The sequence below is a fragment of the Notothenia rossii genome, assembly GCF_949606895.1.
Source record: "Notothenia rossii genome assembly, chromosome: 4".
Classification (NCBI taxonomy): Eukaryota; Metazoa; Chordata; class Actinopteri; order Perciformes; family Nototheniidae; genus Notothenia; species Notothenia rossii.
Genome location: NC_136902.1, coordinates 18,744,785 through 18,761,904, shown reverse-complemented (window position 1 = coordinate 18,761,904; position 17,120 = coordinate 18,744,785). Strand labels below are relative to the sequence as shown.

General features: G+C 42.6%; 1 protein-coding gene across 11 annotated transcripts in view; it reads right to left on the bottom strand.

Moving 5' to 3' along the window:
- Nucleotides 1–80: 80 nt before the first annotated feature.
- Nucleotides 81–17,120, bottom strand: part of LOC307035604 (ERC protein 2-like) — a 146,072-nt gene continuing 129,032 nt past the window's right edge. For all 11 annotated transcript variants that reach the window (XR_013807147.1, XR_013807148.1, XM_079675163.1 and 8 more), the window contains one exon: nucleotides 81–1,413. The gene's annotated coding sequence lies outside the window, so the exon portion shown is untranslated. The remainder of the gene's footprint in view (nucleotides 1,414–17,120) is intronic.

Sequence of the window (17,120 nt, the reverse complement as noted above, 5' to 3'; positions counted from 1 at the left end):
ACCCACTGTTGCACTCAGATTTACCTATAACACTGTCAATGTCAATGTTCACATTATGGTCTTGCAGATTAAACACATGGTGTCATTCTTATGAAAACAACTTTTATTCCAACAACAAAAACAAGCTGACCACTGCAAGCCACTGTGGAACAAGTCAAGGGTGAATACTGTTACCCCCCAAATCCTCACAGTTGTAACAATCATGAGCGCAGCATGAAACCACACACACACACACATGCACACGCAGTGTACAAAAACTGTACATAAGGTAAGGGCGAAATGGAAACGCTGTTACTGTTGAATCAAAACACAACACTGTACATTATCTTTAACCTCCAGTACAGTGAAAAAGGTAATGACACAGTGCTTTAAAATGCAAGTCACTTAATTATAAACAGATTTGCTACTCAGATTCACAGGATCAAGAAAAAGACCACAAAATAATACACCACTCATCAGCATAATAAGTCACCCACAGTTTTTAAAATTAAAAAAGAAAAGTGGCACTCAAAAATGTTTCAGATGTAGAAAAGCTAAGATGACGGGATATTGGTTTACAAACGCAATGCAGGTTCAAAGAACACAAGGAGAAATTCACAAGAAGACCATGCTCACTGATTTAAGGTCAGTCGTGTCTAAGGTGTAAGCTGATGCTTGAACAGTTTTTGTCGTGCATCTTTAATCCCAAAAGTACCTTTCTTTGTTGATCTCTCGGCAGGAAGTGGGGAATAGTCAAAGAAACGAGTAACTAGGGCGGTTTACTGGGTAGTCGGAAAGAGTCAGATGCAGTCATTTCAGTCATTTGTTTCAGCAGACAGGGTTGTCTCCTTTGGCACTGTACATTGAGAAGGTCTCTGTGGATTTTGAGGTCCATGTTGTCATATTTACAAAAGTCTGCTATTTAACTGCCGGAGTAAACACATTCATGCCATCACAAACCAGTCCAGGATTGGCATTGGTTTACAACTAGTTCCACTGTCTGAGCTCAGCCGCACCAGTAGTCGACAGTGGTGGAGTGATTGCTGGTTGATGTTAAGCCAGAACTCTGTAGCACCCGCAATACTGTAAAATGAATCCAGCTCGCAGTCTATTGAAAACAGCTAGGGAAATAAAGGCCGCTTGCCAATACCTTGAAGCTCCACGCTGATGACTGATGGTCCTGTGGGCGGCATTCTCCCACCCTCTGTGGGCCATTGCATTTATCAGCAGAGGTGACATTCATCAGTAAGATGTGAGAATATCTGACCGGCTGAACAATGAGCTTTCCCATAATATATTAAAATCTTGTATCCTGGGGTATGTGTTCATATACAGGTCTGCTCACATGATGGTGGGGGGGGTATGGGCTGGTTCAGTGTTCCTTGCAGTTGAAGCTCTTGAACATCTTGGTACCTGGCCTACACCTACAAGCAGCTGTGGAAAGAAACATGAAAAAAAAAATCAGGAGGAGAAGTCAACCACAAAGTATGAAAACCGAATGCTTTATTTCACACAGGGATATGAAGATGCCTCATCAAGCCAGGAACTTAAGGTTGTGTTTTAAATGTTCTCCAAAAAGGTTACATCATACAGTTCATTTGTGTAGTAATGGACAAAAGATCTCAAAATACTTGAATCCATAGTATTTAGTTTTTTTTTTAGCTTTGACCATTTTCTTCCTCCAACTGTTTGGCGAACCTCCAGAGGTCCTTAAGAATGCTAAATGCAGTTGGCACCAGCCCAGACATCAAGTACTCATTAATACAAAATAAAAAGCTATTGGAATGTGTCTGTTATTCAGCCCTCACAGCAGTCAGCAACAACTCACTTCTTTCCTAAGGGTTAAGTTGTGGAAAAAAAAGAAACAATGATGTATGTCTTGCTCGCTGGGGGCGCCTCATTGGCTGAGCAAACAGGCCCCAAAATAACTACCAATCACTGAAGACGTTATCATCAGTCACTCAGGGAGAGCATGTTGATAGAACTTTAATACAAACTATGTTTGTCTTGGACTAAAAGTGTTCCCAGGTAAAGTTTGGGGAAATGTTGTGTTTGAGAAGATTTGACCTGAGCAATGACCCCCAACATCTTGAATATAAAAGGATTACAGGTATGGAATGGTAGCATCTTAGGTTAGTGTTTTGTGTATAGAGGAATGCCAAATTGTATGGAATGTGTTCAAAACAGTGAGCAGAACAGCTCACACTCTTCCTGTCTCTCTCAGATTGGCTGCAAGGCATAGAAGGACCATCCATTACAGCCAGGAGTAAATAAACATGCACAGCAATTAAAGTGCCATCATTTGTTATGCAACAAGGGGTGTGTGTGTGTGTGTGTGTGTGTGTGTGTGTGTGTGTGTGTGTGTGTGTGTGTGTGTGTGTGTGTACACATAAACCTGATTGCGTGTAAGTGTGATCAAATGTGTGTCTGCGCATGTACATGCTCGATTGTGTGAATTTGTGCATGTGTGTTGGTCGCCATTCTCAGGTTTCATTGCCGTCGCCTGCACTTAAATTAATGATTTGGGGGCCAGAGAATCAACAAATATGGCCCCCGGCAGGGCATAATGGAGAGCACGACCTGCCTGTGGATGTGTTTGAAGACCGCTCCTCTTTCTCCTCTGTCAACACCTCACTACTTCCACACAACAGACGCATTCACTACACAAACTCACATGTGACGCCTGTGTCCATGTTGTTAATGAGGAAGTGTGTGTTGCTACAGTATATGTGGTCATGAATGTGTGTATGCTTATCAGCCAATGATTATTTAACATGTCAGCATGTTGTGACAGAGTGTTAAAATCATATGGAATTTTATGTTCCTGAGTGTAAGTTCTGAAATTGTAGTCATGATTATGCCCGCTTAAGAAACATGTGACAAAGCAAAGCATAATATATCAGCCTGGAAAGCAAAAACCACGCTCTGGATAATTAAGTGAGCTCAAATGGCTCCGACAGGCAGCTTAAAGCCTTTTCAGCCCAAAGGTCGATGTCCACAGTTTTCTGCATCATCAGTTTCTATAGTCAGCAAAGAAATTCAGATACAAGACACTTCATGCACAAAGAGAACAAGATGCCCCCTCGCTATTTTAAAATGATGATCCTAAATTGTGCAAGGTAGCTCTTGTCACTGTATACTTGTCCAACTAAATTATAAAATAAGTTGAGTATGATTGAAAACAGCTGAATGCACATTTGACACATAGAGGTTTAATTTATTAAACAGACACTCACGTGCAGCAGTTTGGCTGCATGAGGAATGAAAGGGAAGGAATGTGATAAATTGCTCTGTAATATTTAGAACGTGACCTGAGTCCTTAGAAATGGCTACCGATAAAACTATGACATTGTACACTTGACAATTATCCAACAGATCAACGAAAGCATCTCATTTTGATATTGAGTCCCTTCGTGTGGGGGAAAGCACATTTGGTAATGGCTTTATTTACACAAATATGAAAGTAAATAGAAGTCTCTTTGGGGGTTGGTTTCAGATCACAATTGGGTGAACTGTCCTTTTGAATTCAAAATTGCTACCATACCAATGCATACGTTATAAAATAGCAAAACATAATTTCACACTCCCTCTTGTAGCACTCAGCCTTCATCTGCCTGCTACTCCAATCAGCAATTCCTATCTTCTACTCCCTGCGTTGCCTTCATCCTCCTCCCCACTCCCCTCTCTCAGCGTGGTTGATAGTAGGATCAGACAGGGTGAACACTTTCTCATATAAATACTTGTTTAGCCTGTGTCTGGAGAAGGACAATGATTGACTTATCAACATTTGCATTGCCCTCTGCAGCAGAGGCTTGGTTGAGGGGAAAACCAATTTCTACTTCCTGGTACCCCTGTGTAAATTAAACAATGTTCATTTTGTGAGTATTGTGTGTCTACATTCACAACATACCAGGCCAAAGCCAAGTAAGTGGAAAGAAAATCCAAGAAAAGGCAGTAAGGTGTCTGTTTTGTTAATCTACCTGTATTTCTCCCAAAATCTAAATTGCGTTTCTGTACAACTGACTGTCTTTCTCTTCAGGGATTGGGTGTCAACCCTGAGAGTCTGGATGTGAGCGGCTGAATCCCTTCTTGTCTTTAAGTGCTACTAATATAAACTGCCTGTTAAATGGATCCTTGCAGAGTTTTTGGACCACCAATGTTAAAGTGCTGCTCCTTCACTTGGAATTACACTGTGGTTGGTATCCTTTCACTTCAACAGAAAAAAAAGAAACACACCAAATTCAATTACCAGTACAAAGATGCCTCCCCCCCCTCCAGCACCCTAACAAGACTAGAGACGTAAAACAAGCGCATGAAGGGGCAGACATTGGAGTTAAATACTGAGTAAGAGAGCTAACATCTGCTCTGTATACATAGTCATGCATTTTTTCTTTTTGTTGAGATCCTCTGTGGTCACATGTCTAGTATGGGAACACAGAAATATCAAGTTTCTGATAGGATGGTCTATTTAACCTCTGGAAAGAAGGTCAGAAGAGAAGCAGATTTGGCAAAATGCTTTACAATGAAAACAAGGACAAAACAAATCACTGTTCTTATCATATGTCTGATTTATTGAATGCATAGTCCATGGTGTAATCACGATTCAACAAATAAATGACAGCATCTTTTTTGCTAATTTGAAAGACAGTGTGTAAGGTAATCTATTATAGCAAATGTAATACAAAAAAGAACACTTGGATTGTGGTCCAGCTCCACTTAATTCATCCGAGGTGGCACATTCCCACAGGCTAAAAACTGAGATAACATAATAAATGGATTACAAAGAAAATCTGTGTTCACATGCCCATCCAGTTATTTTGAAACCACAGCTCTTTAGAACTCTTTACAAATCTGGCCCACATCAACCTACCCCAAGAAGAGAGAACATCTCCTTGGTAACAATTGCTTCAAGAGCTTGCCCTTTCTTCCCTTCATTTCTCCCTTTTCCCCTCTTTTTCTTTTTTTCCTGCCTGACTTTTACAACTTCCTCCTGGTTGGGACTGCAGCTCTAACCCAAACAAAACTCCATTTTTTAGTTATTGGCCCTCATGGCATGTAATGGAGAATCAAGCTAATTATCCCTACAGCTGTTTTCACTTGCTTTTTATGTAAGCAATACCTGGCTGATCCAGAGAGCAACAGTGAGGCCCTTCTTAGCGCTCCAGGCCTCCAGGCCGGCTGGAATTAGAGAGCAAAATGCCAGGTTTTCCTCCCCCCGACGCTGCCCGTGTGTACCCCTGCACCCATCTCCCAGCACACAACGCAGCCTGACACAACCCCCTGCACGCCCAAATCTTCCATCTCCACTCCCTCATACAAATCTCAAAAACTCCCCCTTTGATGTTAAACAAAGCACCTCTTCAGTTAAGATCTGTGTGGCAAGCGCTCATTTTCTTCCAATGATGGTCCCTGGCAATTAATGAAGGAGGTGAGCTAGGGTGTGGCTCAGATTAGCCATCTCCTGCTGTCATAAGACTAGAAAGAGAGAGAGAGAGAGAGTGAGTGCAGAAAAGAAGAGGGAGGGAAAGAAGGACAGAGAGCGGGAGAGAAGGGGGAAAAGAGTGAAAGAAAACAATCCCTCAAAGGCTAATTACATAATTTCCTTCATATGAGCAAACACATGCTGGGTGAAAGCAAGTGTGAGCAAGCCTCACAGATGCCAGGCCAAGAGGTGCTGCGGAGACCTACTAACACAGTCTACCACTGCTCTCTAGCAATGGACAGCCTATTCCACCAAGGCACTGAGCCAGATCTCAAAGGCAACATTATCTGCACTGTTTGTTGCTTTTACGAGAATTATATCCAAAACCTTAGTATTGATTCTCCCTTCTCCAGCAGTTTCAGGCTAAAGTGACTGTGCAGATAAACAACCAACGGTGTAACCTTTCACTCGTTACAGATTATTCCTTGCTGCAGCCAGAAATCTGTTCAGTACAAACACCACTAGGTGGAGTTGACTGTTGATGAAAGAAAATCTCATGTATCAAACTCATTAAACTCCCATGAAGAGGCAGTGTGCATCTGCGAGTCAGACACCGTGCATGCTTCCCATGGGCCGATTCTGAACTTTTCAAAAACTCCTTCACTAGCGTGCTTTGTGCCTCTTCAAATGTACATCTGGTTTGAAATGAACTTAGACAGAGATGGATAAAGACAGAGGGGGACACTGGTAGCAATTTTACAACTTCTATTATTTCAGCCAAATTATAGTAACAACTGTGCCAGCAACAAAGAGCAATTCCTTTCTTGAACTCCTTCTCTCTCCCTTTTTTTCTTTCTCTAATCCTGTGAGGAATGATGGAGGGCTCCGTGTGGAATGGTGATGACTTTCCCGAGTCCAGCCAAGGTGTGCCAATGTACAAATGATACGGGTGGAATCTGCTGTACCTATTCCTAATGTAGAGGTTGTTTTGACATATTGTGCACGGACAAGACACAAGCACTGCTGCGCACACATATGTAAATGCATGTACTGTATGCTTGCGTTAAAACCTGTACGTGTGCACAAATGTTGAAATGCACGCACGCAAATAAAAAGGCACAATCATCAGAGAGGAAAGATTGGCAGGACATCTTCAAATATTCATTTATGACTTGGGGCGAAAAAGAAACTATGTTCATAAAAGTGCAAAATGTTCATGCAGGTCTAAAATACAGGTTTGCGCAACAACAATAAAAGGTGCATGGAATTCTCACTGCTCCCAAATTCCTCTCCTCCTCCTCCTCCTCCTCCTCCCCTCCTTCTCACCCACTCTGTCTCTCTTGATCTGCTTCTCTTAGTGCTCAGAAGTTCCTCAGACTAATCTCACTCATTTACTGCTTCAAGCTTTTTTTTGTTTGCCTTATCACAGGATTCTTTCTCTTTTCCACTCTCGCTCTGTGTGAGTGGCAGTGTTTATGTTATTGGGAGAAATGTCAAGAGCTCTACAATGGGCCAGCTGCTTGAACATCAAAGTCTGCCTGTGATGGCTGTGTATACAACTCTCTATTGCACCTATTTTTCCTAGTGAAAATAGCTTGGGGACCATGGTAAGCTTGTGTCCCATAACAACACCTTGACCTAGAGCTACACCTCAAAGTGGAGCAGCGGGAGCCCATCAGAGTCCAGGCCAAAGAGCCTTGAACGCGCCTGCATCCCGACACCAGCGCAGGCCCAGCCAGGCAGGGGAGACAAGTGAAACCTGAACCCACATTAAAGCACCTCCATCAGGTAGGAGATCAGGGGAGGCCTCCATGCTCTCAGTGTCTGCGGGGGTCCGGGCCTCTGAGGCCCTATCTCACCTCCATCTGGAAAGAGAATCTGAGGGTAGTCTGATGGTTTGATAAGAGGCCATGCCGACTGACATGGTAACAGCCTCTCACCCCTATCCGCAAAAAAACAGAGTGGATGCAAGTCTAGCTGCAGTGCACTCTCATGCGGGTAAAGGTGGGAGAGTGGAAGGCTTGGTTTGGGGGGTGTGGGTGCATGGTGGAGTTCTCTTTGCTTTGAACATTTGACCTAGGACCCTTAAATGTGTGTAGAGGTGCTAGGCCTACAGGAACATGTTTAAAGTGTGCATGTGCCTACATCAAACCCTTCTCTTGTGCCTGCTTTGCTCTTTGTGTGAAAAAGAGTCTACACAGATAAATGTGGGGAAATTACATGACAGACGTCAGAGATATTCAGGAACATTTCCATGCCGAGGATACAGTGTGGGCTGGAGTGAAGACATTATTCCTGAAAGATGTAAAAGAAATGACAACTTGTGAAAGTTGAAGTGAAACTCTGCACAAACAGCGATGTTGCAAAAATGTTTTTTTTTAATGTTTTCTTCTCTTTTTTGTGTCTGTGCCTGTAAGCATATTACAAAAATACTGCAGCGCTAATGAAAACAGTAAACCCTCCGTGGTTTTCTATGGTGAGAATAATGCTCCACCCTGCTCTTGATGTCTTCTCAAGATGAGACCACGTTCACTGACCCATCAGTTCTCAGTCCTGACCCAACTAGTCGCTTCCTCTCTCTCCCTGCACACAGACTCCGTTTCTCCATCTGTTCTTTATTGTCCATAGTTGAGTTCCCTCTCTTAACTGATTTGCCCTTCTACTATACATTGGAGACATTGAAGCATCTTTTTTTCTGTTCTGTGCTTCTACAACATAAAAAACCTTTCTTACGACTGAGCACTTATACTCGACAGAATGCAGACAACACAAACTGCACTTCACATTTTATGGATTCCTGCCCTGGTGCAACACACACAAGTACGAGGAAGGGCTGATTACTGGGCTTCTTATAGGCAACTCATGATTTCTTATCATGAGCAGACCAGGGTGTGTGTGTGTGTGTGTGTGTGTGTGTGTGTGTGTGTGTGTGTGTGTGTGTGTGTGTGTGTGTGTGTGTGTGTGTGTGTGTGTGTGTGTGTGTGTGTGTGCGTGTGTGCGTGCGTGCGTGCGTGCGTGCGTGTGTGTGTGTGTGTTAGTGTGTGTGTGCGTGCGTGCGTGCGTGCGTGTGTGCGTGTGTGCGTGTGTGCGTGTGTGTGTGTGTGTGTGAGTGTGTGTGTGTTTGTCCCATTGTTATACATGGTAAGAGAAACAACAAAGATGGAGCTGTGAACTTCAAATGGTTTGGTTTGGTCTGGTCATCTCGGATCTATTTAGGATCACTTAAGCAAATAAATGTGATCCTTCAGATCTCAATCTGCTCTGAATAAAAAATAGGCTCACCTTTAAATAGGTATGTGTTGGTGTGCGTATCTGCGCCTGCATGTGGACCTGTGTTTACGTAAGAATCTGTATCCACATGTGTGCGTGTGTGTGCGTGTGTGTGTGTGTGTGTGTGTGTGTGTGTGTGTGTGTGTGTGTGTGTGTGTGTGTGTGTGTGTGTGGGACACTTGTGTCAACAAAATCTGATAATAACATCTATTCAGTAGCTACAAGTATTTGAGGTAGACAAGTTCAAACGAAGATTTACACAGTCAGCAAAGTTTTGTGTTTGGTTATCAAACATTAGAGCCCCTGCTTATCCAACACAAACAATATGTTCATTTATACATCCATCCCATTTGGATTTAGAGTTAACTGACTTTGTTTCGTGGTTTGTTCTCTCTTTTGTATGCCTGTGCCTCTTCTTTCTTGCACACCATGGACTGGCCACAGCCTATTTTACAACTTTATTCAACCAAACTAAAACTGTGTCCATAAGCAGGATCTAACAGTGACAAAGTCGAGGCTGATGTCAAGTGTGTTTGTGCTAGCACAGCTGCCTTGCGGTCCTTAATACTATTTAAGTCCGGTCTCAGGAAGAGCCAATCATGTTGTTGGCCAAGTCTGTTTGGTGCTCCTGGGGTCAGTATAGCCCCAGGCCTGAGACACATAGGATATAGGCTGTGGATAAATAGGGAGGCTTTCACGATGCCTGGTGGTCTGCTAGTGATCTTTACCTCAGTCTGACCTGTGAAGCGGTGAATACACATTTAAAATGATGCCTAACAGCTAAACTGCTTATTCTGAGCATTTCTCTTTCAGAGGTAATGTGTCTATGGGTTTGTAGGCACACCAGCCTGTTTGGTCCCACGGCCAGCAAGCATGTTGTTGGGCAATGAGAGGAGTAAGAAAGGAGGATATTCAGAAAAGACGCAAGGGGACATATTTTTGGGGGAAATGTTTTTGGGGGAAATAACCCACCTTTACAGCCTTAGGGTGGAGAGATATAATGTGTGGTGTAAAAGTACAGGTGAGAAAGCAAAGGTGTGAGAAAAAAAGGGCGGGATCGACACAAGTACTGTAGGGTAAAACAGAAAATATGGGTACCTGATGAGCGGGAGGCCAGAAACAGACACATTTAGAGGAAAAACTGTTATAATTCCTGAGTTATCTTTGAACTTTAAAAAGCCCCTGGAGCACCAAACATGTACATTGTCACTCTGACTAAAACCACAGACACTTCTTGTGGGGCCTTCTTGAACCTTTAACAACCTTTTTGAGTGCTCTGTGCATTACTATGGAAAGGCGCCTCCAGTGAACCGTAAAGGAAGATACTGTGGATCATAAATAAGCATCGTAGAAAGTGACAGAGATTTGGCTCTGTGCACAGATAGAGAGTAAATAATCCTAGTTAGTTTTGACAAAGCATCTCATATGTGTGTGATATTTACAGCTGAAACACACTGTACATATTAAATAAGCGCTGATAGACTTATCTACAGTAACTTCACTAAGGCTTAACTTATCATCTTGCTGTTGAATAATGGAACAGGTTATGATGCTGTCGCTAAGCAAATGCTCTTTCTTATGATATCAATGGATGTGTACTTATTTGTCTTTACTTGTATTTTATTACTAATGTGCTTTTTATTCTGTATATTGAATATCTTTATAAATGCATGCCGTTTTTACCTGCTATGCCACTTTTTGCTGTAACAATGTAAATGTCCCCACTGTGGGACTAATACAAATAATTCTGATTCACAATTCTGATTCTGTTATAGAGTTGGGATGGGACTGTAACGTATGTGTTACTGTTTGTGAAAGGATGCAATGTGGAATATTGATGTGTTGGCATACTGTAGTTAGCAATAACTTTTCATCTCTGGTTTAGTTCAATAAAATTATCGAAATTAGGAAGAATAAAAGTTGAGAGATGATGTGAAAAGGAGATTTTGTGAATTGTGTGCAGACTTCAAAAAACCGTGTAAAGTATGCAGTATGAAATGTTGGCGTGTGTACAGGTGTGTGTGTGTGTGTGTGTGTGTGTGTGTGTGTGTGTGTGTGTGTGTGTGTGTGTGTGTGTGTGTGTGTGTGTGTGTGTGGGACACTTGTGTCAACAAAATCTGATAATAACATCTATTCAGTAGCTACAAGTATTTGAGGTAGACAAGTTCAAACGAAGATTTACACAGTCAGCAAAGTTTTGTGTTTGGTTATCAAACATTAGAGCCCCTGCTTATGTGTGTGTGTGTGTGTGTGTGTGTGTGTGTGTGTGTGTGTGTGTGTGTGTGTGTGTGTGTGTGTGTGTGTGTGTGTGTGTGTGTGTGTGTGTGTGTGTGTGTGTGTGTGTGTGTGTGTGTGTGTGTGTGTGTGTGTGTGTGTGTGTGTGTGTGTGTGTGTGTGTGTGTGTGTGTGCGTGTGTGTGTGGTAAGTTGGTCCATTTTGTCTGGGTGGTGCTGGGAATACTATCGGCTTAAGGCTTAAAGAATTCAGGCCTCCCAAGCAAGGTCATGTGCTGATGTTTAGTAGGAGCTTTCTCAGGTCACAGACTATGACTTTCAACCATCACTCACATTACCACACATCTTTGAGTAGTTGTGTTTCCCTGGCATACTCCAGATCTCCCCCTGGTTGCTTTAATGACAGGTGACAGCATTCTCAGTCCACTTACCTAGTTGAAGGTAGGTATTTGAAACAAAGACTTGGATCTTAAATTTAAAAAAGTCAAATTCCTGAATGTGCATTTAAGTGATGAGACAATATGTTTTTGTACTAAAAAAAATTTCTTTGTTGGTTTTGGATTGATTTTTATGAGTACATAAACAAAAAACATGACTATTTTTTAGGCAGTGCACTCAAATGTTAAAGGACAGGTTCACATTTATTTAGGTGTGTCTTAAAAATATAAAAACTTACAAGTTCGCCTTATAAGGCCTTACAATATGAAACCTTCTGATCCTAGACCCTTGTAGCGGATAGGGGGAAAAAAAGGAGGTTATGATATGTGAACATTTATTTAAGAGCCAGTATAAAAAGAAGTACTTATTTCAATAAGAACAAATCTGTTTCAAAGTTCTAAAGGGGGAACTCACTATGCTTTTTAAACAGACTTCAAAACTGTAAACCTTTTCTTTAAGAATCTGCCCTTTGAGTAGGATGCGAACGCTATGATGTTTTATACATAAGCCAGCCCGATACTAAATGTGCCCGGCAGTGGTAAAGCAAACTGACCTCTCTCCCTGAGGTGCCCATGCCTCGCTATACGATACCTGCAGCTTAGCTTAGCACCATCTCTGCTGCACAATATATGGTAAACACCCTAGTTATGAGCTCTGCAATAAAATAAACCATCTCTTTCCCTCCGTCCTTTCAACTCGGCTTCTTCTGTCTTCCTTTTAGGTCTCTATAATGGGCCATTTAACATCGCACAGCTTACCACAATAAAAAAGTATCAGCCCCTGTAACTGCCAGTACACATGTGTACAGTGTTTAAGTTACGTGAGTAGTGTTTTACAGGCATAATTGCATTGTGTCTCTCCCCACCTGGGTTCCAACACATGTTCAACAGCTCAGACGGACACACCCAACCGAAAACACTAATATCAGAGCACAGAGAAAAAGAGGGAGAGGGGGCCACAGACTTAGTGTTTCCTTCGTCTCATCTGTTATAGAGATATACAGATTTTTGTCTCGTAGAAGTATGCATACACTGATAAAGGAGAATAAGCTACATGTTGTCCTGTTTAATTCTATACCTACCTCTACACATCTGTTGTTTGGTAACACGATGGGTAACCTTGGCTTTGACTGCAGGGCTCAGTGGATTTTTGACTCCAGCTACCACTCAATACAAAGGCTTGAGCAGTAAATATTACAGAAAATCCCCTCCAATTTAAGATTTATGTACACTTACAAGTGCATACACATGTAAGGAGGCAGCAAATGACAAAGACAGAGCAAGGCTGGGAGAATAAGAGAGGGAGAGAGAGAGACAGACACAAGCATTTAAAAAAAATGAGTGTAATAACAGTGGTTAAGACCTGCTCTTTCATTGAGTAAATCTGGCCGGGGCTATTTCACACCGTAGGAATCTCCTGTCGACCAGATCAAAGACTCGCCCAGAGACAGGGCTTGTACAGAGCACAAGGAACAGGTGACAGCACCGACACACACAGAGGCATTTACACATGCACACACAAACCCTCCTCCAGTAACACTAATCACACACACACATATACACATATTTGAATGAACACACAGTGAGATCAGAAAAGCAAAGGGTGACAGCTCCTTTTGTGTCTAGATGAGCCTCTGGGGAAGTCTTTCTGAGGAACTACAAGAAAACCATACATCTTTCATCTGCTTGGAAAACCACTTAAAGAGAGTCAATACAGGCTACACACACTAAGTATGCAGTGGGTATGACAAAGTACATTCAGGCTTTACAAGTATGAGCGTGACATGTACCATATGAGTATAACATTGATGGTACTAACACATGTTTGTGGACATCTAGCTACGGATTGGTATAGGAAGCATGTGGGACTCGAATGCAGCTATGATGGATAGATCTAATATAGAGTATAGGCCATATCCAGAGGGGGTGAACATAAGGCTATGTCATCACTGGCCCATCTCTCTCCATACCTTCCATCACTTTTCACTCCATCCTATAAACAGCAGGATTGGGGATACTGTAACTCCCACTCCAAAGGACACACACACACACACACACACACACACACACACACACACACACACACACACACACACACACACACACACACACACACACACACACACACACACACACACACACACACACACACACACACACACACACACACACACACACACACACAAGGACACATGCACTTGCAGGAGACACAAGGGGATTCAGGCATATGCGCTCACAGACCCACTCATTTAATTGCAGTAGGGTCCAGGCATGCACAAAGATGCATGCATGCATTTACACAATACATTTTTTACAAAGAGAAATTAATCCCGGGTGGTCTCAGATGCAGCAATGTTTCCACTTGAGAAAGCTCTGGTTTAGAAATCATGCAATCCACACACACACACAAATACATACATACACACAATTGATGTACATGAGTACAATATAGCAGAGATATATAATACATGACTGCAGGGCTTCTGGTATTCACCAAACTTTACACAAACCAACCTCTTACTGCTATTTGGTCTCAGCCAGTATCAAGCGAAGATGCTGTATGTTTAACATGGGAAGGTCCCACCTTAAACATCGCAGTTATGGCCAATAGCTTTGGATGTTTTCATAGAATATGAGAAGATTACACAGCACTATGACGGACCAATTACGTCCTTCACTAAAACACACCTCTGTACCAACAGCTCTCTAATGATGATGGCTTAAACGTTTTCACCAATAGAGCTCTTTCAGCTGCCTCGGCAGTCACACACAAACATACACTGCTGGTATAGTTAAATACACACACATTCGTAGGTACACACATGCATACACAGCCACATATGCTGACTGAGTCAAATTGAATCCTTGTGTTAAGTGTAGAGCATCCCTCCATGCCACAAAGGGATGTCTGTTTTTGGGTGTTTTTAGTGTGTGTGTTCTTGTATGTCATCCCTACGGGCCAGCTTCTGCAATCAGGTCAAGGATTGCTAAGTATTGAAACTGGGGAAGAAAAAGAGAGAGAATAAGACGGAATAGAAGTGCCAGCCTTCCTCTCACATCTTCTCAACATCCTTTCTCCATCCCCCACTCCACTCAAACCTGTGTCACCTCTGACCCAGGTCCAATTCACTACTGTCATTATGCAATTAACACCAATTAAGTCATTTGCCTGTAAGAATGTGTGTGTGTGTGTGTGTGTGAGTGTGTGTGTGTGTGTGTGTGTGTGTGTGTGTGTGTGTGTGTCTGTGTGTGTGTGTGTGTGTGTGTGTGTGTGTGTGTGTGTGTGTGTGTGTGTGTGTGTGTGTGTGTGTGTGTGTGTGTGTGTGTGTCTCTGTGTGCATCCATATGTATGTATGCGCAATGCATGCTTGTGTGTGCGTTAAATATGTGGATGTGTACGCGCACATGATAGGGCAATTACAGCCGCACAAGGGAGCCTTTTGGAAGCGGAGAGCACTGCAATCAACCAATCAGCCTTCAGATGGCTTTGACATGAAAAGAGAGCGTGGCCTCTGCTAACCCTGGAGGTCAGCTCCAATTTACTCTATTTACCCACTCAGGAATGACTCTCTGTGTGTGAAGAAGGAGACACATAGAGGGAGGGAGGAGGAATGATGAATAGGTATGGAAATGTCTAAGTTAGTGAGTGGGAGCGAAATCGAAAAGGGGAGAAAAGAGGGAGGGAGAAGAAGGATGAGAAGCCTTGGGGTTGTAGGGCAGGTGAATTGTAGCGGGTGGGGGGCTCGTTGATGTGGGGGGGCATTGAGAGGGGGAAGTGGGGATAGGCCTTCAGGTTGTGTTTGCAAAGCTAAAAGACGAGCAGTTGGAGTCCATTTGCTAACAATTTCCCCTTGGAGAGTGGCTTCATATGCACACACACACGCACGCACGCACGCACGCACGCACGCACGCACGCACGCACGCACGCACGCACACACACACACACACACACACTCCACATTCTAAAGAGCACATATAAGGAATGACAACTTTACACTTGGCTGCACATTTTAAACAGTGAGAGGCTTCATCATGATAATAGGACTGTTTCGGCTAAACAAAAAGTAAAGAATTACTAATACAACAGCAAGAGTTTATTAGATCACACCAGTTTCTGTCAGTTGTTTGGATCTACACTGTTTATAAAACCATCATTTTAACATGTTATGCATGTTTTATCCCTTTTTCGAGAAATTCTTGACATTACTGCTAACCATTTTCATAAGCCTAGCCTACATTTTAGATTGATTGTATGTTGCTTTTAAGGTGAGCTCTGTGAAGTGAATTTATTTTGTTGATACTCAAGATGCAATTTAACAAGTAATCTATCTGTGAACATTATTTGTCTTCTTTTTTATAAGGATTTTCACAATCATTGTAATTTGGCACATTTGTCAATTTGATTCAGGGACATTTTAAAAATTGAACTTTAAAGCATTCAAGAGCACTGCAACAACAGTCTGCTGAATTATGCTGTTTGGAATCAAGAAGACAACTAATGAGTACACAAATAGCTGTGAAAGGGGTTTCAAATGTGCCTGTTTATCTTAATCTAAATAATGGTCGCTTGGCAACCAACACTTACATCTCAGAGGGTTGCTTTAAGTTCAAATGAATGGAAAACAATGCAGGCGGCCAGGAGATAAGCCCATTGTATCCTGTTATTAGCAAACTGGTATTTATTATCAGCAAAATGAAGTAGTTTCCAGGATAAAACATGCAAAACCAAGTGTGTGATCTTTAGTAACAGCTGGATCTCAATGGAAATGTATAAACTAAGAACATTTGTTTCCTTGATTATAATTGTAACCTGTATTGATTTAAAACTTGACAAAGTAACTGTTTGTGTAGTTCTCCTACAGAACTAAGCAACCCTCTCTATCAATAACCCAGCTGTGAGGTCTGGTGCCAGGGCTCGACTGCAGAGCAGTGAATAAGATACAACAGGACCAGTCAGCCCTCATCACACCAACCAGCCTCCTGGCTACAGAACAAGGGGAGGCATAACAACCAGAAACAGACAAAGAAACTTAAAAAAAAAATAGGGGAAGTAAACACAGATGCTCAGTATTCCCAGTGCTCCTGGTCAATAATATCACATATCTAACGAGAGCGGCACAGGTCATTCTATATCTATTGTGCGTATGTATGTGTGTGTAGAGCAAGACTGCCCAGCTCAAGGGATCTTAGATGGGGACTGTAATCAAGACCACATGACTCTGCCACAGGAAGTTCTCCAGCGAAGGACAGGAAGCAGGAACACAGGGACCACATCATTAGTCTCGCTAGTCCCAAACCCCACAGCCAATAGAAGCCTTGGACATGAACCGCCAGGAATGGGTGTGGTTGTTGGTGTGTCTTTGAGTGAGCACATGTCCTATATATTTGTATTCTTGTGTGTGAGGCCTGCAGGCTGGTATTAATGACTTATTTGTGTACTGAGTGTGTATGCTTGGTAAGGTTGGAGCAGAACTTTGGGCCAACCAGAACACACACACACACACACACACACACACACACACACACACACACACACACACACACACACACACACACACACACACACACACACACACACACACACACACACACACACACACACACACACACACACACACACACACACACACACACACACACACACACACAGAGAGAGAGAACCCCGGACGGTAGGAACAAATGAGAAACAAATTATGTCATTGTATGGTATATACCTTGTCTGCCTTTATCTGTCTCTTATGGGGGAGCAGAATGTTCCACCCTAATATCCTACGCCAC